The 27790-nt window shown below is 35.7% G+C and overlaps 1 protein-coding gene across 1 annotated transcript in view; it reads right to left on the bottom strand.

Moving 5' to 3' along the window:
• Positions 1 to 27790, bottom strand: part of VWA8 (von Willebrand factor A domain containing 8) — a 322462-nt gene that overhangs the window by 281352 nt on the left and 13320 nt on the right. The gene's annotated exons all lie outside the window — the stretch shown is intronic.

Here is a 27790-nt window from a genome sequence, read left to right as displayed (position 1 = left end):
AGAAAACTATTAACTTAAATTGTCAATAGGATGTGAGATCTACCAAACTTCACAGTGAGAAGGTTAAGTGACTTGACATCTTCAGATGTCTATTATTTAAGTCTATTCTTATACACCAACTCTTGGGAATAGTAGACTACTTCATTCCAATGCCCTTCTAAGTCTACTATTAAATCACCCATTAATCTGCTCATCTTCTGCCTACCCATTTTATAAATGTTTGAATTAATATAATTAATTTGTGTTTGCTCATTTGTAAATCACCCAGTGACCTAGGAAGTGCATTTCTAGGTATCTAAGAAACACTCTTGCCCTTCTACATCAGGAGACAGATGGAATACTCACAGAATGCCATTCAAGATAAAACCGAATACAGCAAAGAAAAGGAAAACGTACTCATTCTTAAAAAAATAAAAACACAACTGGAGACTGGAAATGGATAAAACACACATAAAGGAATACTACATAATGACAAAAACAGAATGAACTACCACTACTTCCAATATGTTTAACTCTTAAAAGATATCCAGTGAAAAAAGTTAAGTCAAGAATAAATCTCATATGATACTGTTTTGATAATACTCAATAAGCTAGCAAACTGAATTCATTAGAAATCCATACATATGTAATAAAGTAGTGCTTGAGAAGCAAAAAAACAAGAGAATGATAAATTCAGGATAATGGATACCTAGGCAGAGAATCATAGAAATTCTCAGGGAGAATAATATTCCCAGGGAGAATAAAATTCCCAAGAGAATTTCGATGGTTTTTGGTAATATTCTAGTTCCTAAATTGGATGTGGGTTACAGTGTCTCCTTTATTATTGTGTTCCATTTTACACATAAACACACATATATATCCCAGATAAGTCCTTTATATGTACTGGATATATTCCATATTTTTTACACTTTGTTTAATCACCCAGTGAGGTCATAAAAGAATTCTAAGATCAAACTAAGAACACTTGCCAAGGCTAAAGCTGTGCTTCCCCCACCAACCTCAACAGCACAACTTTACAAGTATAGTCTACCTCCCACCCCGCCCACAAAGCTAACATTTAACCATGGGAAAAAATAAAGAGAAATTTCTGATTTCCTTTATCCTGGTGAAATAATCAAGAACAAGGTTTGGGGGGCAGCCTGGTTGGTTTGTCATGTCACTGGGTTCACACTAAAGCATCTCATAACTTCCCCAAACCAAGTGCCTCTATGTCTGAAAATCAGGAGATTCATCACTTAAGTGGACGTGCGTGGCTTCTCTCCTGTCTTCTGAATCCTCTACAACATGCACAGGGAACTTATCACCCTCGAGGGGGCAAACACTGGTCCTTGGAAAAGGGGTTGAAAAAAATCGTTAGATGTTACAATGGTCTGCTGTCCACTAAAGGGATACTGTACATAAAAGATATGTAGTAGAACTGTGGTATTAACATTTCATGAGATTGGGGAAAGACAAGTTGGGGTTTAAATGTCCTTGGACGAGCAATAATGAAAAACAGATTGAGAAACATTGCTCTAAGACCTAGACCTCTGAAAATCTACCAAGCAGTTTCAGGATGCTGTGGAAGCAATTCACCTGAGACTGGAGACTCGACCTCATTTATAACTATCAAATGTCCACTTAAACTATTTTCTTTCCCACTTCAGGCCTAAATCCATCTTTGTGATATATAGTTTACTCTTTCTTATTTCAAGATGAGTTAGTCAGCTTGCTGTATAAGGATGACACAAGATAAAAGAGTTAAGAAGCTTTAGCTTCTCTGTCATAAAATTACACAATGTTCCCTATCCCACGGATCTACTACCTCTTCTTATGCCAATATCAAATATATAATTAAAAACATGAACACTTTTGGGATTCTTTTTGCTTATGTTTTTACAAACCTCAGCTTACTTTGGCCACAGGCCCTCTCAGCACTGTTCTTACAGTTTGGTGTCACTTTGTATTTAGCTTTGGCAATGTGCCTGACCTTCCATTACCTGAACTTGACTATTTAAAACACGACCATTTCCAAAGTTCTAGAAGGTAGAGCCAAGTAGGTCTCTTCTGCTTCCTCCCACTGTTTATTATTTATAACTACTTGTAACTGTTCATAATTACAGTCTCCATTAAGTTCTATATAGTTCTATTCCATTTTAAATGCCTTGACCTTGGAACTATAGACATTTTTAAGACTTTTTTTAAAGTTGAAGGCAGCAGTTCCTAATCAAATGAGAGGTCTGGCCCTCACAAGTTGTCAGTATCAATTAAGTGCTGTGGTACAGGAATAATTTTCTTTTTTTTTTTAGCAAACTCATGAAGAGTCAATTATATCTATAATTACAGAGCCCTTTATATGCCATGTACTTTCTCAAGCAGGAGAGAAAGGCAGGAGAGTTATCTGAAGTGGGAACTGAGTATAATCCCGAGTATGCTCACAGGTATGAATCCACTGAGCACGATCCTCATGTGTTGAGAACCACTGGTCTAAGGTACATCTGACAATTCTCAGCAATCCTTTCCTTTACTCTTGCCACTCAACAGCGGTTCCCACCTAAGCACAATACTGCCACCACTCTATGCCTGCCAGAAGGCATCTGGAAATGTCTGGGGGTACTTTCAGTTGTTGAAAAGCTTTGGGGGATGAGGGATAATTTGGTACACTACTGACATTTAGTGATGCTTAATACAATGTCCAAGGTAGTCCCATTGCCCAGTATGTCAGTGGCACCCTTGCGGAGAAATACAATGTCTGAGTTTGGGTTTTTTTCAAGGTTTCTGTTGCTTGCATACCACTACCGAATTATTTCTAACTAGTCACAATTAAGTCTGGAGGAAGAGTTCCTCTTCGTTTCCCCTAGCTTCTGAACGATGAAATTGTCAGGAAGGCAAATCAGTAGTGAAGAAATTCTACCTTTAGTTTGATCTGCTAGATGTCAAGATATCCAAGGCTCTCATCACCACATTTCAATTCTACGTAAGTTTCTTAATACACATAAGCAGCTTCTGAATCCTGTAGCTGGCCCTGTAGTCTATGCTATACCTTCAGTAAGACTTCTTTTCCCGTATTTTGTCCTTCTCCAATAAACAGTCACAATAACAGCAATAATTTATTACATCTTTTTCATGTGCCGGGTAAAAATACAAATGATTTTTCATACAGGATCTCTTTTGGAACTCACACCAACCCTAGGACGCAGCAGACTCTACTGTGTCAGAATACAGAATTGGGCCAAACTGTTCAAATCCCAACTCTGCTGTCTACTAGCTATGTAAACTTCAACAGTTATTTCAATTCTCTGTGCTCAGTTTCTCTATCTGTATAACAGATATAACAAAGGTACTTATTCATAAGGTCATTATGAGGATTAAATTAGGCACTTAGAACAGTGTCTGGTTAATAGTAAGGGCCATATAAGCATTCTTTAAATATTCATTACCTAAGTTTCATGAAAAGAAAATTGAAGTTCTTATTCACAGTTGCTCTGTGCATGAACCAGGACTTTGACCTAAGCTTCTGAGTTCAAAGCTTGCACTCTAGCCTTTATGTCCTACTACCCCTCCAAAATCTTTTTAACAGGCTCTATCTTCAGATCCAAGATTTTCCCTACAAGTATGCACCTCATGGGGCTCCAACAAGTTTAATGGACTTGCTTTTCTGGACATCAATACTATTTCTTCATTTTTGAGAATGCCAATGATATCATGTTTTACTCCTTTTATTGAAAATTCCAATTTTTACACTATGATATGAGAGGACATGTTTCTCTTAAAAAAAAAAACTCCCATTTTTACTTACTTATTTTTTAGTTTAGTCTATTATGTCAAAGAAAATATTTAATTTGTCCAAAAATTGTATTAAACTACTGAGAGAAAGCATCACATACTGCTGTGTGGTGTCTGTGGTGTATTTTACGTTAATGCTTGAAACTAGCTGTATTTTTAGGATGGCCTCAAGAAAACATGAGTCATACTTAAAAGCATTCCAGAAATAGAAACAAGATGTAAGACTGTACATTACGAACATCTGCAAAACAAACCGCCAAACTGCCATGCATAACCTCATATAAACACAGCCCTGCGTGCACGAGGAAACCCTGACTTCCATGTTTTCAGGCACAAGATGCTACCTTCCAGGAGGCCATATAATGATAAACTGATGTCAAAATGAAACCAGAGAGCCTAATCCTATATTCTAACATTTCCCTCTCTAGGTAAAAATAAAACATCTGGTTCATGTTGGGCTACATTCCTTATTCAATCCCCAGCCAATACTTGTTTCACAAAAAAAAAAAAAAAAAAAAAAAAGTGTACTATTTTTACCCAGGCATATTCAAGGGCTTTAAAATAAGTTTATTAAAGGAATCCAAATTATAATTTTCTCCCTCTGCAGACTTAAACTTGTCATACATGTAAAGATTAAAATTAAAATTTCAGAAAATTACACATAGTTCTCATTTCATTATAGTAAGTCCTTGAAAACTAGTGATGCTTTGTAAGCATCCCAAGGGGCAACATAATATAATGGAGGGGGAAAAAAATGCCTTTGAAGCCAAACAGACGTAGCTGTGATTTCTCATCCTGTCTTTTATCAGTGTCCTTGGACAAGAATTCTGAATCTTCCGGGCTTAAGTTTTCTTATTTTCAAGAGAGCATTAATAATACTTATCAAGTATGACTATTATGAAGATTACAGGTAAAGCGTCATGCCAAACCCCTCAGCCAGTGACAACCACGAATGGAAGAACATTAAAGCCTTATCCTCACCTGCAAAATCCTCTACCTGGTGTGCGTCCTAGACAGTGGGCTGCACAGTGTGGACTCGGTGGTAATGAATGGGCTTCTGGGTTTATACTAAAATGACCATCTGGACCTAGAGCCCACCCTGAAGAAATAAAGGAGAAAGGAACCCAACATTTACCCCATCCCTGACTACTAGAGCTTATGTTAGGTACTTCCTCATGGCATTTCACTGTATTGACCATAGTCATCCCACAAAATAGTTCAGGAAGAATGTGAACCCGAGTTTGCCACACTACCCTGCATTCCCTCCTACCACAGCACAGTGAGAGATTTCAAAAGAATCACACCTAATCTCAGTTCATGTTCATTTACTAAACTGTCACCTATCACATATCATTCTGTACTTGACTATGATGGATGTCAAGGAAAACAACATACAGTATATTTAGAACTGAAACCTACATCATTTACCACATGGGCTAACCAAACTAAGAAATTAAATCATTTACAGAGCTACATTTGTTAAGGACCTATTCTATGGGCTTAGCACCAAAATGAATACAATAAGGTCCTCTGAAGGTGTCAAAGGAAAACACTGCATATATTTAAAGCCCAGTTTATATAAAGCCACTCATCTATAATGTAGACTGATGAGTCTGATCCAATATAGCTGTAATCCAAATTAAATGAGAAGACAATACTGGCCAACACGGTCCTCAGAATAGAGAAGCCATTTAGTTTTTCTTAAAACAGGAAAAACACATCAATATACATTAAATAAATGGAAGCATATCCACATACAATGATTAAGGGTCAAGCTGTTTATTTTTTGTGTAGAGATATTGGAACAAGAGTATATATATGCATGTTTTTTCTTGTATTTGCATAGAGAAATACAGAAAAGATACCCCTGCAACTAATAATGTTGCAAATAATGTAAATAGAAACAGGTGAAACTATGATTTCTCAGTGTGCATTTTTTTATATTGTTTCAGTTTCTGAAACACATAAATGTACTATTCCTACAAAAGAAAACCTAAGTTACTTTTTTTTAAAATCAAGTTTTAGAAAACCCTTGAGACAGGAAAATTTTTATAATATAATGCTTTGTGAAAATGGTCACAAAATAGTACATAGCGAATATTTTCTTGAATGATGCAGTAAGTACAGTCATTTTTAAAAACACTGGGTACATTTATAAGATCTGACTCACACAAAGTATATTCTCGGACCAAAATTAAATTATATTGCAAATTAATAATAAAAAGACCTTTGGGGGCACCTGGGTGGCTCAGTAGGTTGGGCCTCTGCCTTTGGCTCAGGTCATGATCTCAGGGTCCTGGGATCGAGCCCTGCATCAGGCTCTCTGCTCAGCGGGGAGCCTGCTTCCCCCTCTCTCTCTGCCTCCCTCTCTGCCTACTTGTGATCTCTGTCTGTCAAATAAATAAATAAATAAATAATCTAAAAAGAAAATTAAAAATAATCTTTGGAAAATCTCCAAATATTCAGAAACTAAACAGTACACTTGTAAATACCACATGGGTCAAAGATGAAATCAAAAGGGAAATTGCCAAGCACACTGGAACAAATGAAAGTAAAAATACAATGTAGCCAAATTTATGGCATGCCACTAAGGGAGTACTTAGGGGAAATTTTATAGCACTAAAGGCCAGTGTGGAGAAAAAGGAAGGATTTCAAATTAATGGCCTCAGCTTCTGCCTTAAGATACTAAAGAAGGAAGAGCAAGTGAAAGCCAGAGAAATGAAATTTATACTGATCAGAGCTTAAATCAATGAAATTGAAAACAAAATAATTTTTAAAAATTAATGAAACCAAAAGTTTATTTTTTGAGAAATCAATAAAGTTGACAAATCAGGAGAGACTGATTAGGAAAGAGAGAAGAGAAAACAGTATGGAGGTTCCTCAAAAAGTTGAAAATAGAGCTAACTTACAGCCCAGCATTGCACTACTGGGTATTTACCCTAAAGATACAAATGTAATGATCCGAAGGGACACGTGTACCCCAATGTTTAGAGCAGCAATGCCCAAAATAGCCAAGCTATGGAAAGAGCCTAGAAATCCAACAACAGAAGAATCGATAAAGAAGATGTGATACACACACACACACACACACACACACACACACAATATTATGCACCATCAAAGAAATGAAATCGTGCCATTTGCAATGACGTGGATGGAACTAGAGGGTATTATGCTAAGCAAAATAAGTCAATCAGAGAAAGACAATTACCATATGATTTCACTAATGAGTGAAATCTCTCACTCACTATGAGTAATTTGAGAAACGAGACAGAGGATCATAGAGGAAGGGAGGGGAAAAGGAAATGAGATGAAATCAGAGAGAGAGATAAATCGTTAATAAGAGACTCAACCTCAGGAAACAAACTGACGGTTGCTAGAGAGGAGGCAGGGTGGGAAGGAGAGGGTGGCTGGGTGATGCACATTTGGGAGGGTAAGTGCTATGGTGAGTGCTGTGAATTGTGTAAGACTGATAATTCACAGACTTGTACCCCTGAAGCAAATACAATATATGTTAAAAGAGAAGACACAGATTACCAAAGTCAGGTCAGGAATATGAGATAGGGGTTGACATGAAGTACAGATACTTCAGATATTAAATGGAGAATTAGTGTGAAAATTTTTATGACAACACACTCCACAACTTGGAAAAAATGGACAAATTCCTTGAACGACGAATTCCTTTAAAAAGTCAGCTGTTCTTGGGGCACCTGGTGGTTCAGTCAGTTGAGCGTCTAACTCCTGGTTTCAGCTCAGGTCATGGTCTTGCAGTCATGGGATCTAGCCCCACTCAAGCTCAGCACTGAGCATGGAGCCGGCCTGAGATTCTCTCTCTTCTCTCCCTCTGCCCCTCCCCTTCTCCCACCCACTCACACTCAATCTCTCTTAAAAAAAAAAAAAAAAAAAAAAAAGTCAGCTGTTCCTTAGCTAACACAAGAAAAGGTAACTTCAATAACTATATCTAACAAAGAAATTGAATTAATTAAAAACCTTCCTATGAAGAAAACTCCAGGCCAAGATACCTTCAAGATGAAGTCTACCAACATTTAAGGAAAAAAAGCTAATTTTATACAAATTCATTCAGAAAACTGGAAAAGGAAGAAATACTCCCCAATTCATTCTATGAGACCAGCACTGCCTGAAAACTAAAATCTGACAAAGACATCACAAGGAAAGTGCTATAGACTGAATATGTTCCTCTAAAATGCACATGTTGAAATCCTAACTCCCAATGTGATGGTATTAGGAGGTGGGGCCTTTGGGAGGCGATTAGGAGCACTCACGAATGGGATTAGAATCTTTAGAAGAAAAGACACTGGAGCTTGCTCTGTCTCTCCACTCTTTCTGCCATGTATGGATACAAGAAGTCAGCGGTCCACAACCCAGGAGAGGGCCTTGTCAGAACCCGATCATACTGGTGCCCTCATCCCAGACTTCCTGCTCCCAGAATTGTGGGAAATATGTTTCAGGTTTTTCATAAGCCACCCAAGCTATGATGCTTTGTTATAGCACCTGGATCTAGGACCAAAAGAAAACTACAGATCAATATCCTTCATAAATATAGACACAAAAATTCTAAACAAAATTCTCTCAAACTGAAACCAATAATATGTAAAAACAACAACACATTATAACCAAGTAGGATTTATTCCAGAAATGCAAAGTTAGCTTAACATTTAAAAATCAATTAATTCCTGGCAATTCACAGACCTGTACCCCTGGGGCTAATAATACATTATATGTTAATTTAAAAAAATCGATTAATTCACCATGTTAACAAGCTAAAAAAGAAAAAACACATTATCATGTCAAAGAACACCTGACAAAATGGAATATCACTTCCTGATTGCAATCCACAAATGGGAGAAAACTTCCTCAACTTGATAAACAACATATATGAAAAATCTATGCCTAACATACTTCAGGGTGAAAGGTAGAATGCTTGCCCCCAAAATCAGAAATAAGACAAATTCTCTGTTTTCATCACTGCTATTCAACATTTACTGGAGGTACTAGCAAAAACAGTAAGGGAAAAACAAACAAAGAAAAAGCCCCACCCAATTAAAAAGAAGCAGTATTACCTTTATTTATATATAACAAGACTGTTTATACCAGAACTGTGATAAAATCTACAAAACAAGCTCTAGAATTAATAAGCGAGTTTAGCAAGGTGCCAAGATACAACGTCAATATGAAAAAATCAATTGTATTTCTATGTTGAAATTTTAAAAAAACACCATTTATAGTAATAACATCAAAAATATGAAATACTTGAATGATGACTGACAATGTACACAAAACCTATACACTGAAAAAAAACAAAAGGGGTACCTCTAAGTGGATCAGTCGTTTAAGCATGCAACTCTTGATTTCAGCTCAGGTCATGATCTCAGGGTCCTGGGATAGAGCCCTGACTCTGGTTCTGTACTGGGCTTGGAGCCTGCTTAAGGTTCTCTCTCTCCCTCTGCCCCCCTCCCCAACCCACCCCCATCCCTCTCTCTCAAAGAGGAAAAAAAAAAACCAAAACACTGAGAGAAATTAAAGATCTAAATGAATGGAGAGATACACCTTGTTTATGGGTTGCAAAACTCAGTATTATTAAGATATTGAATCTATAGATTCAATGCAATCCCAATCAAAATCCCAGTAGGCTTTTTTTGTGGAAACTGATAAGCTGATTCTAAAATCATAAAGGTCCAATGGACCCAGAATAGTCAAAACATCTTTGTAAAAGAACAAAGATGGAAAACTAATTAACATTACCTGATTTCAAGATTTACTGTAATACTTTAGCAATCAAGATAGTGAGACTTTTAGAGATCACTAGAACAGTCTAGAAATAGACACACAATTTCTGACAAAGGTATAAAGGCAAGTCAGTGGAGAAAGGATAGTCTTTTCAACAAACAGTACTGAAACAATTAGATATCCATATGCAAAACATGAACTTTGACCCACACCCTATATAAAATGACCTCTGACTCACACCATTATGTAAAAATTAACTTAACATGGATAATAGACCTAAATATAAACTATGTATACAACTGTGAAAAGATTTGGGAGAAAAACAAGAAAAAAATCTTTGTAATCTTCCATCAGACAAAGATTTCTTAGGTATGACACAAAAAACCACAATCCAATAAAAGTAAAAACTGATAAATTGGATTTCACTAAAATTCAAAATGGCTACTCTTCAAAAGTCATAATTTAAAAAATTAAAGGACAATTTGCCAACTGAATGAAAATATTTATAAATCTTTTATCTGGTAAATTTCTTATATCCAGAATGTATGAACAAATCTCAAAACTTGGGTGCATGAGTGGCTCGGTCAGTTAAGAATCTGCCTTCAGGTTGAACCTCCTTCTCCCTCTCCCTTGGCAGCTTGTGCTTCCTTGCTCTCTCTCTCTGTCAAATAACTAAATCCAAAAAAAAAAAAAAAACCCTCAAGACTCAAAAGAACACAAACGCTCTAATAAAAAAGTGGACAAAAGATGTGGACACTTCATCAAAGATATACAGATGGCAAATAAGCACATAAATAAATGTTCACCATCATTAGTCACTAGGAAGTGCATATTAAAATCACTAGGAAAGTATTATGTCCCTATAAAGACTTACACATGAATGTTCATTCATGTTCAGCACCTTCATTTAAAGAGCCTCAAAACAGTTACAGTGATGTCCACCAACAGATGAATGAATGAATAGGCAAACTAATTACTCAGTAATAAAAACTGATGAACTATTGAGACATGCAACATGAAAGAATCTCAAAATTATGCTAAGTGACAGAAATCATATAATATAAAATGCCTGAAAGAAAAAAAATTATATATAATAATATATATTAATATATAAATATATAAATAAAAGTGAACATACAAATATATATTTATAGATAATAAATATATTTATGTAATAAATATATTTTAGTATATATGATTCCATTTGTATAAAATTCCAGAAAATACAACCATACCTACAAAGCAGATCAGTGATTCCCAGAAAATGGAAGAACCAGGGGACATTTACAAAGGGGTTTGAGTACACTTTCAGTGGTGATGAATTTATTTGACCAATATTTGACTAATGATGATTCAACTTTCATAAGTTTTGATATATCAAAACTTATGAAACTGAAAAGAAAAACAACTTATGAAACTGTACATTGAAATATGTGAAAATCATTATATGTAAATTATACTTGGCAACATTTTTCTTAAAAGATTTGAATAACACATTAAGATGTTAACAGTGGTTATAATTAGACTTATATATGATTTCAGTTTTATCCTTTTGTTTTTCAGGATTTCAGTATCCCAAGTTTTTTGTATTCATCATGTTTTATTTTTGTAATAGGAACAAAAAGTTATACAGTTTGAAAAACCACATTGCAAAGTAACAACAGCCTTTCTGGAAGTAGAGAATAACTGGTACACAGGGAAAGCAGTAATATGACAGGTAGTATCTATTAGAATATTTGACAAATCAATTTATCACAATTTAACACCCAAAATTCAATTTGCAACTCAGCTTCTTATAAAGTTCTTATCATCCATAACATACTGTTACATTGTGATAATCTACTGAAGATATTTTTGTTGGCCTTAGGGTAGCTGGTCATATTTATGACAAGACTATACCAACCAAAACCACAAAATTAAAGCAAAGGAATGACTTTTACTTATGAACACATCTCAGAAGAACCAAGAATTTTTAGGTCCTGTCAGATGAATCTGAGTTCTTTAAACACAAAGCATGAACATTTTATTTTTATAACTCAGGTTCACAGAGAAAGCAGTTATAATAGATGTATTCTTTAGGAAGTTTCACTTTAAACATAAGGGTTTTATCAGCTATTTTTAAAGTTATAATCTAACACATGCTTACTGTAACAAAGGAAAAAAATCCAAAAATGTAAAAAGAAAAATGATCTCTCTTGACCCCGTCCATTCACAGCCTCACTCCTAACCCAATGCCCTCAAAAAAACTTAAAATTAAAAACCTGGAGTTTAGCCTTCCATACTTTTCTGTGTACAGAAAGACATCTGACATACCTGTGAAAGTATTCAAGTTGCTAAAAAAAAAAAAAAAATTGTATCAGACTTTATACACTACCCCAAAGTCCGAAAACTCTTTTTTTTAGTCTGCAATTTTTGCTTAACAATATGGCATGGACACCCTCAAGATCCACAGATATAAATCTAACATTATTTTTTAGCAGTGCAGAAGTCCATAACATGGGTAAACAATTATTTATTCAACTATTCCTTTACTGATACATTCATTGCTTCTTGTTTTTGTCACTATGTAACACCAAAATGCTGGAATACATATTGTGTACAAATATCTTTTACAAACTGATTTTTTCCTTAATGAACATAACTGACAAAGAAACTACTACATCAAAGATATATTTTTTTAATTTTATTTTCTTAAAGATTTTATTTATTTATTTGAGAGAGAGAGAGAGCATGAGTGGGAGGAAGGGGCAGAGGGAGAAGGAGAAGCAGACTCCCCACTGAGCAGGGAGCCTGACGTGGGGCTGGAGCCCAGGACCCTGAGATCATGACCTGAGCTGAAGACACAAGACTGTCACCCAGGTGCCCCTATTTTCTTAATTTTAATAGCTACTACCTTATTACTTTCCAAAGAAGCTATATTGACTCACACTTCCACCAGCAATGTCAATGTAGGTACTGGACATTATCATACTTTTTGGTTTTTTAGATTTATTTATTTGAGAGAGAGAGAGAGAGAGAGAGAATGCACACATGCATGTGTGGGCAGAGGGAGAGAATCTTCAAGCAGACTCCCCTATTGAGCATGGAGCCCCACATAGGGCTTGATCCCACACCCCATGAGATCGTGACCTAAGCAAGAGTCCCACACAACCGACTGAGCCATCCAGGCACCCTACTATACTTTTAAATTTTAGCTCTTATATAATTATATAATTTGTATCTCTCTAACTATTAAAGAGGTTTAGAACATACCCATTTGGATTCCCTCTCCTGTGGCATGGCTATTTAAATCCTTTGCCTATTTTCTACCAAATGATACAGTGTTTCTTAGCAATTTCTGAGATACATTTGTATATTAAGGGTATTAATCCTCTATCATATGTGTCAGATATCCATTAAAATGTAACTTTTAACTTAGGGGTTTACTACTTCGATTCATTTTCTCATTCAAATAATGTCATCCATAGTGGTTAAATGACCACACAGATCCAAAGAAGCCTATTTAATATTACATAGTTCAAAAATTGTACATCTGCAATAAAAGTTGCAGAAAGCATCAACGGAAAATAAAAAGCAACAAAATGATCCAAGAAACGTTAAGTTGTCTTTAGCATGGTGCCTGGGAGAAAGAACACTAAAAAAAATTTAGGCACTGAATAAAGATTGCTGTGAGACTCTGGAGGAGACTTCAGGCCAAGTCACAGGGTTTTAAAGGTTGATGGGACTCTTCCCTTTGAGTGCTCTATTCTAGCTTAAGAAATTTTAAATGAAATCCTTTTCTCCAAGTAAGTTCTCATGTAATGAGTAGCAATTAGTTAACTATTGAAGATATGGGAAATCTTCAGGATGGGAGGCTTTGCTCCTCAGATTATTGAAGCTCTGTCTCTATTCTGTAAGTGGATCTTAGATAACACCTTCCTGGAGGACTTTTGTGTAAGCTTTGCCACTCATTCATTGAAACTGCCAAGTAGCTGCAGTGATTGTTCGACATTATCCACAGACCAAAAAAATGACAGTTTTCCATGCTATTCTGTCACTTACATGTTGAAGAATTTCTCAAAACTCTTGAAATTATTTACAAACACCCCCTCCTCCCCCCTCATAGTGTGAAAACCTTTCACACTATTTCACACTTATTATGCCCAAAACACCACTTTTAAAGCACAATGTTGTAATTCTTACAGAAAACATTTGTGGGCCCTAATTGCTTGGATATGAGCTCCATGTGTCCAGCAAACCTTAAATGACCTCACATATAATTGGTTCACAGACTGCAACAAGGAAATTATGTAAGGAAGCAGAAATATAACTCTGAAGTCGACTTTAAAGTCATCATCTATTGAAACCTGCTACCCTGGAGCACCACCTTGTAAGGCAAACGCTGGAAGAAATATCAGCTTGATATAATATAGTTTAACTCCGAGAACAAAAACATGAAGGAACCCCTTTTCACCAGTTGACAATTTCATCTAAGCCTTGAGATGCGCTTTTCATTCAAAAAGGCAAAAATCTTCAATTACTCACTTCAACACTAGCAGGGGAGAGACTAGGAACTAAGATGATAAGTGGGAGTTAACAATGGTTAAGGCAGGAGGTGACAAGACCTAGATAATAAAAAACTGAAGAACAGTTCAACTCCTCTGTCTGTTATGTGGCCGGCACTGGGGTAAATGCTACGTCAAACACTATTCAAATGAGAAGCTGACAACCGACTATAAGATTCAAGCATTCATTATCTTAGTCAAATGGTCAAAGAATTAAGAAATTTTATTTTCATGACATAATACCACTTTCATGTGGTTTTAAACTGAATTTTGGACTTCCACTTGAGAATATTCCCAGTCTATAGCATCTCTGTTGGCTAACAGGATTTCTACCACTTCCATTAAATTAGGTGTTAAATATGAGGGTTCATGTCTCAACACTGTGATTTTTATTTCCTAATTACTAGAAGACAACAATTGATTTTCAGTGCTCTGAATAACCTTGGAAAGGACAGAAATAAAATAGCACCACCATGCCTCAACTATTTCAATATTTTCAATTGTTACTATGCTCTTAAGTTCCAAAAGAGTTACCTAACATACCAGTTTTCTTTTCATTCCCAGACTTACTCTAAAGTAGTCAGAAATACTGGGACAGACTATTAAAAAAAAAAAATCAAACTGAAGTCAGGAAATCTGGGCTTTGCTACTAATTAATTAGTCTTCTGACCTCTTTCTTATGGTCCTACTTTCCTGGTTATGAAATGAGTTTCAGAGAGGATGGTAATTGCTAATTCCTTTCCTTAACAAAAATCTGTCATTTATGTTTCATTTTAAAATGTTAAATATGCAAAAGCAAAGAGCTAAACTGAAGTATAAATATGGGTGGGAAAGCAACAGGGTATCAAAACTTCATTCAACAAAACACTATTTTCAAAATATTTTAAGATATTTTAAAAAGTAACTCCAAAAGAGGAGGGGGTAACTATCTAGTTTCTCTAGTTTCTCTCAAAACCAAAACCCATAATCTCCAATCAGTCATCTAATAGCAAGAGTAAAGCCAAACAGCTATGATTTTTCTATCTTGGAAACAGTCCCTGAGAGAGGGAGAAGTAGTTGAAAGAATACAATATTTGACCCTAATATAGGAAGTAGATGCTCCAAAACATGTTTTACTAATAAATAAATATATCTACCCCAATTAATACATAGAAACCATGTAATACTTATATGGCTATGTGAGATTTTGGGTTACTTATTAGCTCAGCCACTTTTCCTATTTCAGGTTAACCAAACTCCCAATAGTCTGTCCCCTACAAAAGGGTGCAGCTCCTCATACAAAAGACTAGTAGAGACAATGTTAATTTACTACTGGGTATAACACGGCACTATTATTTTGATATACAAACAATAATATACCTAAGGATACTTATATTATTATGAATATGGTGGGAACAATGATGAATGGATGACAAGCACAGAAAAAGCAAACCAAAGCCTATACACCATCCAACTGCTTTCAATATAAACTCTTTTCTGATAAATTACAAAGGGTAAGCTACTAACACCTAAACATAAAAGAAATGAAAATTTTTAATTGCATAAAAGATTTCTGAAAACAGCAACAGAAATTCAAAGTATGTTAAAACAGAAAATGTTGGGGCACCTGGGTGGCTCAGTGGGTTAAGCCTCTGCCTTCAGTTCAGGTCATGGTCTCAGGGTCCTGGGATCAAGCCTCGCATCAGGCTCTCTACTCGATGGGGAACCTGCTTCCCCTTCTCCCTCTGCCTGCCTCTCTGCCCACTTGTGAGCGCTCTCTCTTTCTCTCTCTCTCTCTGTCAAAAAAATAAATTTAAAAAAAAATTCTTTGAAAACAGAATATGTTGAGGGTTTTTCTTTGTTTGCTTTTCTGGGATTTTTTGGCGACAAAATATTTGGGTCTTTCTATATTTAAAAACAGATACCTTTTACACATGGAACTTGATCTAAGCCAACTACTGCTAAATTGCCTCCCCGCCAGTCATTTGCAAAATATGAAAATATATTCATTCAAAGCATATGTTTGTAAGTCTTAAAATTGATATTGTTACTAGAATCCCTTGAATCCTTAAAGCTGGTATAGTCTTATTATACATTCTCTCACTTAATAAGATCCCTAGTTCCCAAATGATTAAGCATCTATAGCTATGATAAAATATTTTAGCAGACCCTCAATAGGAGAGACACAGTGCCATCCATCTTAGTTGTTAAAAGGGAAGAATAGTGCTATCCCCTGCTGGCAGCAGCCAAGCAATGACCATGATTCATGTCTAGGTAAAGCTTGAAAGGACAACATTCCTTCCACACTATAAACACATAGTGTGTTTTTAACACACTATGTTTTTAACACTATATAAAAACTATATATAAAACTATATTAAAAAAATATATAACAATATAAAAAAAACCACAGTGTTTTTAACACTATAAAAACATATTGTTTCAAAGTTTTATCTTTGAAAGAAGATTGAAGCTTTTTTGAAGAGCCTACTGCCACCATGTGTGATCCTAGAAACAACCTAACTATTGACAAATTCAAAATCAAATCTAGAGAAGATTCCAGATTCATTCTTTATTTTTTAGAGAGACAGAAAGCAGGAGAAAGGGAGAGGAACACTGCCAAGTAGGCTGTATGCCCAACATGGAGCCTGACGTGGGGCTCAGTCTCACAATGCTGAGATCACGACCTGAGCCAAAATCAAAAGTTGTCACTTAACCACCTGAGCCACCCAAGTGCCCCTCCAGATTCATTTTTTAAAAGTAAGACTGAATGAAGACGAAAATGTTTTTAACTTATCTTTTAAGCGGAATCATAGCAGCCCTCAGTATTAACCATGTTCAACAGTGTTATAAGGGCAATGGGAAGTAAGAAGGAACAGAATCAGGAGACTGAGTAAATGGTTGTGTCAGGGACTCTTATTTATTGAGCACTACGTCCCAGGCATTATCCTATTCATTTTACACAGGCTATCTGATTCAATCCTTAAAATATATCCATAAGGTTGAAATGATTGTTTCTACACTGGCAAGAAAATCAGAGCAGTTAAATGACTACAGAAATAGAAGAAGGCAGAGGAGGAGGAAGATGAGGAGAAGGAAGGAAGGGAAATCCATATCTAGGAAATAGTACATACAAAATCTCAAACATATTCTTTTCCTTCCAAATAGACGCTTCCATACAGAACACAAACTATGTATAATGGTTTTCCTACTGTCTATCAAGAGTGGATATTATTCCTCACTTCCAAAGTTCATTATAAAAGTTAGCTACATTCGTAATAAAAAAATAAAGTCCAGAAATCAGGAAAAAAATGAGTGTTTTCAATCATCATGTAAGGTGTTCTAAATCTACTTTGTCAAGTTTCTCTAGGTAAATATAACAACTTATTAAAGATTTAAGTCCCTAGTCTCACCCCCAGAAAAGATTACCTATCATTTACAATAATATGATTAGGCATAACCATTAAATAATGAACACTAGAAATAAATGCTCCTGAATCCCACCTCTAGTTAGGAAGAAGAGAATTGAAGAGAATTTTACTTTCAACCTGACAATGAGAACAAGGCAGTTAATCTGTAAAAATCACAGTTTCTTAAAACCTACCATACAGCTAAGAATTCAAAGAAACCTGAATGAACTAAATTCTAGAGAGTAATGAGCATTTTCAAGGAAAGAAAAGATGCACAGCATGTACATCCCGGGCAGAATGGTAGGAGGAGGAAGAAATCCGCCATAGGTGTATCAGGAGAAGCAAGCTGAACTTCCAACAACCTAAAATGGCCACACACAAGCTGAGATGATGAACTCATCTACTGAAAAGTCTCAGTCACAGAGGAATTGGCACTTACCCACTAACTCTTCCCCCCGGCCTTCACTGAGTACACAGGGGTACACACTAAAAACCAGACAAAGGGCAAGAACTGAGACAGATTCTTTCTGAACATACTGCACCTTTTGTTAATACAAGGCAACAACCCAGTGAAGCCTGGGGGTGGGACAGAAAAAGCAACAGAAATCCCTTCAAGGCACTTCACGTCTTTATACCGTATAAAGCAGCAGCTCTCATGAACCATGTTCGGGCAGAAGAGCTGAGATAAATTCCTCTGTGGCACACTTGGCCTTCATTGATATGGCCTTTGGCTGGAGAAGGGCAACAGCTTAAAGAGAAATCTGGGTTGGAGAAAGGAGAATGCAGGACTAAAGGGCAAAGCTCCCAAGCAACCAAAAACATAGCCATAAAGCAAAGAGAAATGAGCCATGGTTTGTAGCGCTGGAAATTCAGCTATAAAGCATAAAGAAAGCTCTGGAATCTCACCAGAATTCACATGACAGACATTACTAAAGAGAAAGTCCTGATCTCTTCCTCAGTACCTCTGAAAGTAGAGATAAGTGGAATCTAACTAATCTACAACAAAGCCCAGTCAGAGCTCAAGCATATACTGGTTTGACTCTGCATTCTTCCTCCAGTGCCCACCTCCACAAACATGGGACTTAGCAGATGAAGAGGCATGCCCTTTTCTGGGGTAAATATCATTTACTTCAGTCTCTACCATTCTTTTATATACAATGCCTGGCATACAATAAAATATTATGAGACAAACAGAGAAGCAAGAAAATGTGATCCACTACTGGGTATTTACCCTAAAGATACAAATGTAGTGATCCAAAGGGGTATGTGCACTTAAATGTTTATAGCAGCAATGTCCACAATAGCCAAACTATGGAAAGAACCCACAATGGAATACTATGCAGCCATCAAAAGAAATGAAATCTTGCCATTGCGACGACGTGAATGGAACTAGAGCGTATCATGCTTAGCAAAATAAGTCAATCGGAGAAAGATAACTATCATATGATCTCCCTGATATGAAAAAGTGGAGATGCAACGTGGGGGATTTGGGGGGCAGGAAAAAAATAAATGAAACAAGATGGGATCGGGAGGGAGGGAGACAAACCACAAGAGATTCTTAATCTCACAAAACAAACTGAGGGTTCCTGGGGGGAGGGGGTTTGGGGGGGGTGGGATTATGGGCATTAGGGAGGGTATGTGCTATGGTGAGTGCTGTGAAGGGTATAAACCTGGCAATTCACAGACTTCTACCCCTAGGGCTAATAATACATTATATGTTTATTAAAAAATTTAAAAATTTTTTATAAAAGTAATCCATACTCAAAAATCAATAAAAGCAGTTCTAAAAGTGGCCTAGATGCTGGAATTATCAGACCATGAAAAATATGTTAAAATATCTAGTGCAAAAGGAGGACAACATGAATGTATTCAAGCATGTGAGATGGAAAATATAAAGAAAACGTGAATGGAGGTAAAAATAAAAAGTGTATTAATAGAAATGAATGACTCGTCCGACAGGATGAAACTAAGACTGCACAAAGCTGAAAAGAAAAACAGGCCAAGAATTATTAATTATGGCCAAGAATTTTCCAAATTAACTTCCAATTAATTTTCCAAATTAATTTCCAAATTAACCCAGAGACTTAAGAACTCAGAGTAAGCAAAGAAAATAAATTCAAAGAACACACCTGTGTACATCAAAGCCAAACTTTTCATTAAAATATAAGAGATGAAAAGAAGAATTTTTAATGTAGATAGAGAAAAAGGACAAATAACAACTATGGGCACAACAAAAATGATAGCAGACTTTTTATTAGAAACAATAGAAACCAGAAGACAATAAAATGATATCTTTAAAGGACTAAAAAAAAAAAAAAAAACAATAAAAAAGTGGCATTCCATTTCCAGTGACGGGGGTAAGTGAAATAAAAACACATGTCAAGATAGACAACAGATGAGGGGCCCCTGGCTGGTTCAGTCAAGAGGGCATGCAACTCTTCTTATCTCAGGGTTGTGGGTTTGAGCCCCACATTAGGTGTGGAGCTTACTTTAAAAAAAAAAAAAAGAGGGGTGCCTGGCTGGCTCAGTTGGCTAAACAACTGACTGTTGATTTCACCTTTGCTCCTGATGGCAGGGTCCTTAGACATAGGCCCCTTTCCAGCTCTGTGTCCAGTGGGGAGTCTGCTCAGATTCTCTTTTCCTTTTTCTCTGCCCAACCCCCTGCTCATGCTCTCTCTCTCTCTCTCAAAATAAATGAGTAAAATATTTAAAAAAAAAAAAAAGACAACACACGAGAGAATTCCTATCACAAGCCTACTAAAAAGAAGTGCTAGAAGAAACTCTTCTGGCTGAAGGGAAATGCTTTCAGATGAATGTCTGAATCTGCAGGAAGAAATGAAAAGCAGCATAAAACATGGGTAGACATTAAAAACTTTAAAAATCATCTCTGGGAAGCCTGGGTGGCTTAGTGGGTTAAGGCCTCTGCCTTCGGCTCAGGTCATGATCCCAGGGTCTTGGGATCAAGCCTCGTATCGGGCTCTCTGCTTAGCAGGGGGCCTGCTTCCTCCTCTCTCTCTCTCTCTCTCTCTCTGCCTACTTGTGATCTCTGTCTGTCAAATAAATAAATAAAATCTTAAAAAAAAAACTCTCTATTTTATACATATATATTTAATTTAAAATTCCACTAATTGCCTAAAGTAAAAAATAACAATATTGTGGTGTTTTAGCATTTATTATGGAATTAAAATATATGATAGCAAGACTACCAAGCAAGGTTATGAGAGGTAAATGAACGTATAGTGTTGAAAAGTTATCACATTGTCCCTAAAACAGACCTATTACTTGAAAGTAGACTATGGTAAGTTGAAGATGTATATTATAATCCCTAGAGAATCACTGTTCAATAGAGCACCCACTAGTCACACGTCACTATTTAAATTTGTTTAAATTAACAAAAATTAAATAAAATCTAAAATTATTTTCCTTGCTGACTGCAATGGTCATGCTCTGAATGGTTAATAACCATATGTGGCTAGTTCCTGCTATACTGGACAGCAAAAATATAGAACATATCCATCACTTCAAGAAGTTCTATTGGACAAACCACACTAGAAAAAGAGGCATAACTAGAGAGCCAATGGAAGAGACAAAATGGAAAAATTATCTCTGAAAAGAAGATAATAAAAAATGTATATAAAAATATAAAGAAAACAAAAAGGCAAAAAAAAAATCAAGATGGTCGACATAAGCATATCTACATCAATAATTATATTAAATATAAATGAGTTGAACATTCCATTCAAAGAAAGAGCTTGTAAGAATGTATAAATAAGCTGTTCATAAGACACACTTGAAATATAAAGGCACAAACTAGCCCAAAGTAAAAGAGTGAAAGAGAGCATACCATACAAACACTTAGCACAAGAAAGATGGTGTGGTTTACATTACTATCAGACAAAATAAACTTTAAGAAGAAAAACTGTTACCAGACAATGACAGCATTGAATAATAAAATGGGCCATTCATAAAGAGGACATAACAATTATAAGTGTGTACATACCTATAGAGAGTTCTGAGATACACAAAATAAAAACTAGTAGAATAAAGAGCAACAAATCTACAATCAACAATCATAATAGAATGTTTTAGCACCACTTTATCAGCCACTGATTGAAGAGGTAGATAAAATCAGTAAAAACATAAAGGACTTGAACAATATTGTCAATACTGACCTAATTAATATTTACAGACAACAACGCCCAACATCAGCAGAATACTAATTCTTTTCAAAGATAACATGAAACACTCACCAACAGAGCTCTTAATGCTGATCATTAAGTCTCAATAATTTCTATTTCAAAGAACTGGAACTCTAGAGAATATGTTCCCTGACCATAATAGTATTAAATTAGATACTCTGACCTTAATATTTAATTAGAAATCAGTAACTGTAAGATAAAGAAAAACAAACCAAATACTGAAAATGAAGCAAACATACTTCTAAATAAAGAAAAAATCTGTGACCCCTAGAAATGTCTTGAATGGAATAATGAAAACTTAAGATATCAATATTTGTGAGGCAGACCTAAAGCATAGTTTAAATGGAAATTTACAGCTTTGGACAATTAAATCAGAAAAAAAGGGGACAAAAACAATAATCTGAACGTCTACCTTAAATAGTCAGACAAAGAATAGGAATCAAAGTAAATAAAAGAAAGGAAGTATTAAATAATGGACATCAGTGAAATAACAAATGGATAAACAATAGAGAAAAATCAATAATGAAAAACTATTTTTATCACTGATAAATCCCTAGTAAGACTAATTAAGAAGAGAAAGAAAAAACCCACACATTTCCAATATTAGGAATAAAAGAGGAACTAGCAATACAGACTCTACAGATATTTAAAGCATAATAAAGGCTACATTATGAAAAAAAAAAGTCAAAAATTTTTCAAACTAAAATTGGACCTACCCCTTTAAAATAAAACAGAACTATAAAGTTCTTAGGGGAAAAAAAAGACTATCTTCACAACCTTGAGGTAGGCAAAGATTTCTAAGACATAATAAGCACTAACCATAACAAAAAAATAAACAATAAACTCTATGTAATCAAAACCTCTGCCAACTAAAAGATAACTCTGAGAAAATGATTAGGCAAGGGAGAGACTGAAAAAAGTATTTATAATACATATATATGACAAAGAACTTGTATCTTGAGTATACGAAGAACTTTTACAAGTCAACAATAAATAGGCAAAATCCGCTTTTTTAAATAAGCAAAGCATTTTAACAGACACATCACAAAAGATATATAAATAATCAATAAGCATTGGAAAATAAATTGAACATCATACTCATCAGGGACATGTAAACTAAATGTGCACTACTGGCACAGCAAGGCAAGGACCACTTAAAATCCACTCCTTCATAAAAGCAATAGCAACACTGGCAAAAATTGTCAAAATTCATTTTTTCAGAACTCTAGAAATTAACAAGAGACTTTCAACAATCTAACAAGCATTTATCCAAGAAAAATGTGTGAACCTTGTATGAACTGTATGTTTTGTAGTCTTTTAACTTGTCCTGTTCCCACCTCTCTCCCCAGCTCTGGAGTAATCTTGATATCAACCACCGACAATATTGGTGCAAACCAGCAGGCTGGCAACCACTGAAGGGGGCAGAACAGGGTTGCAGCTTCCTAATCCTCCTGGCCCTAGAAAATTATCCCTACTTGACTCCTCTAACAGCTCTCTGAAAAGCTCCTTTTTTAGAATTTGACTTCATTTGACCCACTCAGAGCTCCCAGTGTGTAAACAACACTACTCCAGGGTGTTTGCCCAAAAAAAAAAAAAAAAATTTAACAACTGTTTAACATCACAGCTGCCTGAGGCACTAAAATCAGTTGGAGCTAACAAAAGGATGACCAAAAAAACAAACAAACAACTTTAAAGGAAAAACTGGGAATAAGATGTCCAAAGGAAGGCCTGAAAAACTATAGTATATGTCTAGGAATCTAGAAGGCCATGAATATGTCTGGGAAAGTTCTGAGAAGGGCCTAATGGCTCACCTCTGGCTGACACTGAAGCTTTGCACAAGGAGGAAGACAGACTTATAAGCTGCCTCTGGAGCTTTGCTGGAAATCATGTCCAACATGCACACACAGGCCATGGTCAAAATCGGGAGAAGAGATTTGTTTGAGGCATGTAAGAAATCTCTGTACCATCACTGGCGGGCCAGTAAGCTAACTGAGCAGAAACTTTAGTGGCTGCATATGACGAAGAGTACAGATTTCAGAGAAACAGTCTACATACATCATTAAACAAACAACTAGAGCGAAATCAAACCCTAAGCAAGGGAGGGAAGTTGATGCCCAGAGTTGTCAAATCATATTATTTAATAGGTCTTCTTTTCAAAATAAAAGGTATGAAACACAAAGAAATAGGAAATTATAGCGTACACAGAAGAAAAAAGCAGTCAATAAACTATCTTTGAGGAAGCCAGACACTGAACTCAGTATAAAATACTTTAAATTAGCTTTTGTTCAAAGAACCCCCCCAAAAGTCTAACAACTTAAAGTATGACAACAATATCTCACCAGAAAATATCAATAAAGAAACAGAAATTATAAAAAAGATTCAAAGAGAAATTCTAAAGTCAAAAACTATAATAAATGAATTGAAAAAAAAAAAAATCACCAAAGGGGCTCAACAAGAGTCGTGAGAGGACAGAGTAATCAGCAAACTTGAATAGGTTAACTGACATTATCTAGTCTAAGAAACAGAAACAAAAATGAATGAAGAAAAATTAACAGGCCCTCAGAAACTCCAGGACACCATCTAGCATATTAACACAAAGATAATGAGAGTCCCAGAAAGACAGAAAGAAGGGAGGAACTGGGACGCCTGGGTGGCTCAGTCAGTTAAGCTGCTGCCTTCAGATCAGGTCATGATCCAAAGATCCTGGGATCGAGTCCCACGTCAGGCTCCTTGCTTGGTGGGGAGCCTGCTTCTCTCTCTGCCTCTGCCTGTCACTCTGTCTGCTTGGGCGCGCGCACTCTCTCTCACTCTGACAAATAAATTAATTAATTAATTTAAAAAAAAAAAAAGAAGGGAAGAACTAAGAATGAAGAATGATTACAAAAGAACTCCTTCAATTTTTTTTTATTTATTTTATTTTTTTTTTTTAAGATTTTTTATTTATTTATTTGACAGAGAGAGATCACAAGTAGGCAGAGAGGCAGGCAGAGAGAGGAGAGGAGGAAGCAGGCTCCCCGCTGAGCAGAGAGCCCGATGCGGGACTCGATCCCAGGACCCTGAGATCATGACCTGAGCCGAAGGCAGCGGCTTAACCCACTGAGCCACCCAGGCGCCCGAACTCCTTCAAATTAATGGAAAACATTAGTATGCACATTCAAGAAGCTCAATGGACTCCAAATAAGTCTAACTCAAAGAGACCGCACTTAGCCATATCACAGTCAAACTATCAATAGACAAAGATAAATGGACTATCTGGAGAGTGAAGACAAGTGGCTCATCATTAGAAAGGATTCTTGATAAAATTAATAACTGATTTATCAGTTTATCATCATAAACTATGGTGGTCAGGGCCAATAAGATGACATATTCAAAGTGCTGGGGACAAAAACCTATTAGCCAAGAAAGGTAAAATTAAGAATAATAATAAAATTATTATTTTACCAATAAAGGTAAAATCAAGAAATTTCTAGGGGTGCCTGCATGGCTGAGATGGTTAAGCGTCTGCCTTCAACTCAGTTCATGATCCCAGGGTCCTGAGATCGAGCCCCACTTTGGGCTCCCTGCTCAGCAGGGAGACTGCTTCTCCCTGCCCTTCTGCTGTTCTCCCCGCTTTTGTGCTCTCTAGCTCTGCTAAATAAATAAATAAAATCTTACCAAAAAAAAAAAAAAAGAAAGAAAGAAAGAAAGAAAGAAATTTCCAGATAACCAAAATTGAGAGAATTCATCACTAATAGATCTGCCCTACAAGAAATACTAAAAGAATTCCATCCTTCAAGCTGAAATGAATGCAAACTAGATAGTAACTCAAATGTACACAAAGAAACAAAGAATACTAGTAAAGGCAATTACATATGTAAATATAAAGACAGGATAAACATATTTTTATTTGTAATTCTTTCCTTCCGATTTAAAAGACAACTTCATATAGTGGTAATTATACAAAATTGTGATGATAGATTTTAACATATAAAGATATATTTTGGATGACAATAATAGCAAAAAGGAAGTAAAAGGGAAGAGAGCTATTTTAGAGCAAAGTTTTTATACACAATTGAAATTAAGTTATTATTAATAGGAACAAGTTTGTCTCAAGGTAAATTGTCAACTGTAGTCTCTAGAGTGACTACTGAGAAAATAACTTAAAAAAATACAGTAAAAGAATAATGAGACAGAGTGGAGAGGACAGATGGCAGAGTTATTTAGGAGAGTCACTGGAAACTTACATTAGATGAAAGTGTGATATCTTCCTTCAAGGAGCACATAGTCTAGTGGAAGAATCTGAAGAGTGAACAAAAAATTATCTATTTTGTGTCCAGTGACTGGAAATAAGGAAGGAGAGTAACAGGAGATAAGGCTGAGACTAGATCAAGAAAGGTAAGGAGTGACCTTGGTTCATTTAAGGAATTCTGAGAAAAGAAGTGACATGATTTTGAGCAAACAAGTGACTGTGAGTCATTAGGGAGATGCAAATCACAAGATAACAACCTCATACTGGTGAAGATGGCTATCATAAAAAGGCAGTAGTAAGTGTCAGTAAAAATGTGGATAAACTGGAAGCCTCAGACATCCAGGTGGGGAATGTAAAACCGGGTGGCCTCTGTGGAGAACAGTTTGATAATTCCACAAAATGTTAAACATAGAGTTACTGTCTGACCTAGCAATTCCACTACTAGGCACATAACCAAAAAACCTGAAAACAGATGTCTGTTCAAAAACTTTTATGAAAACTTTTATGGGCGTAACAGTATCATTTGTAACAACCTAAAAGTAGAAACGAACCAAATGTCTATCAACTGATGAATGGATAAGCAAAAAGTGGTAGAGCCATACCATGGAATATTATTTAGTCATAAGAGGAATCCAGTACTGATACATGCTACAACACAGATGAACCTTGAAACATAATAAATGAAAAAAGTGAGATGCAAAGGCCACATATAGTATGATTTCATCTATATGAACTACTAAGAGTAGGCAAATCTACAGAAACAGAAAATATATTAGTGACTGCCAAAGGCTGGGGTTGGGGGAGTGGTGTATACAGTTGTTGGAGGTCAAAACAAGGAGTGACTGTTAATGGATACAAGGCTTCTTTTGGGTGTGATGAAAATGTTCTAAACTTAGATGGGGCACGATTGCACAACTGTAAATATATTAAAAACCTCTGAGTTCTACACTTTAAAAGGTAAATTTTTTAAAAAAGTTAAATTTTATGGTATATTAATTATATTTCAATATGCTGGTATAAAACAAAAACCACAAGTTACTATTTTATACCTCGTAGAATGAATAAAAGGAAAGACTAGAAATTCCAATGTTGGCAAGGATATAGAAATAGAACATCACTGTTGGTCAAAGGGTAAAACAGCATGACTATCTTGGAGAATTGTTTGGCAGTGTCTTATAAAGTTAAACAGCCATCCATCCTATGACACATCAATTCAATTCCTAGTTATTTATTCAAGAGAGGTGAAAAGTTATAACTACAAGACTTGTACAGGAATGTTCATACCACCTTATTCATAACAGTCTTAAAATGGAAAACCTCCGAATGTCTATCGACAGAACAGGTAAACAAATTGTAGTATATTTATACAATGCAATACTACCCAGCAATTAAAAACAAACTGATAAGTATGGGAATATGGGTGAATTTCAAAATCATTATCTTGATAGAAAGAAGCCAAATACACACCCAGAAAAACTCTATCATATGATTCTATTTATAGCCAGCTAAAGAACAGGTAAATCCATCCTGGTAGAAAACAAAAACACTGGCATCCAGGGCAGAACAGATGGAAAGGAGCACAGAATATTTAGGGATGAGGAAAATAAATCTTGGCAGTTATACAATTTTACAGAATTGTCAAAACGAATCAAAATGAATACCTAAGATCTGTGCACTTTATTATATGTAAATTTTATCCCAATTTAAAAAATGAAAGAATAGTACACGAAAAAATGTTTTACTGAAATATTCAAGGGTGACATGATAGGATGTCTGGGATAGGTTTTAAATACTCCAGAAGAAAAAATGGGAGTCAGTTAAAAGATTGATATACGTGGATAAATGTTCAAAATAAATGATAAATACATCATGTTTATATACTTTTTTCTAGTTTTGCATATGTTTGAAAATCCCCAT

Source organism: Mustela nivalis, assembly GCF_964662115.1.
Source record: "Mustela nivalis genome assembly, chromosome: 15".
Lineage (NCBI taxonomy): Eukaryota > Metazoa > Chordata > Mammalia > Carnivora > Mustelidae > Mustela > Mustela nivalis.
The sequence above is the reverse complement of the archived record's forward strand: the minus strand, read 5'-3'. Positions and strand labels throughout refer to the sequence as shown.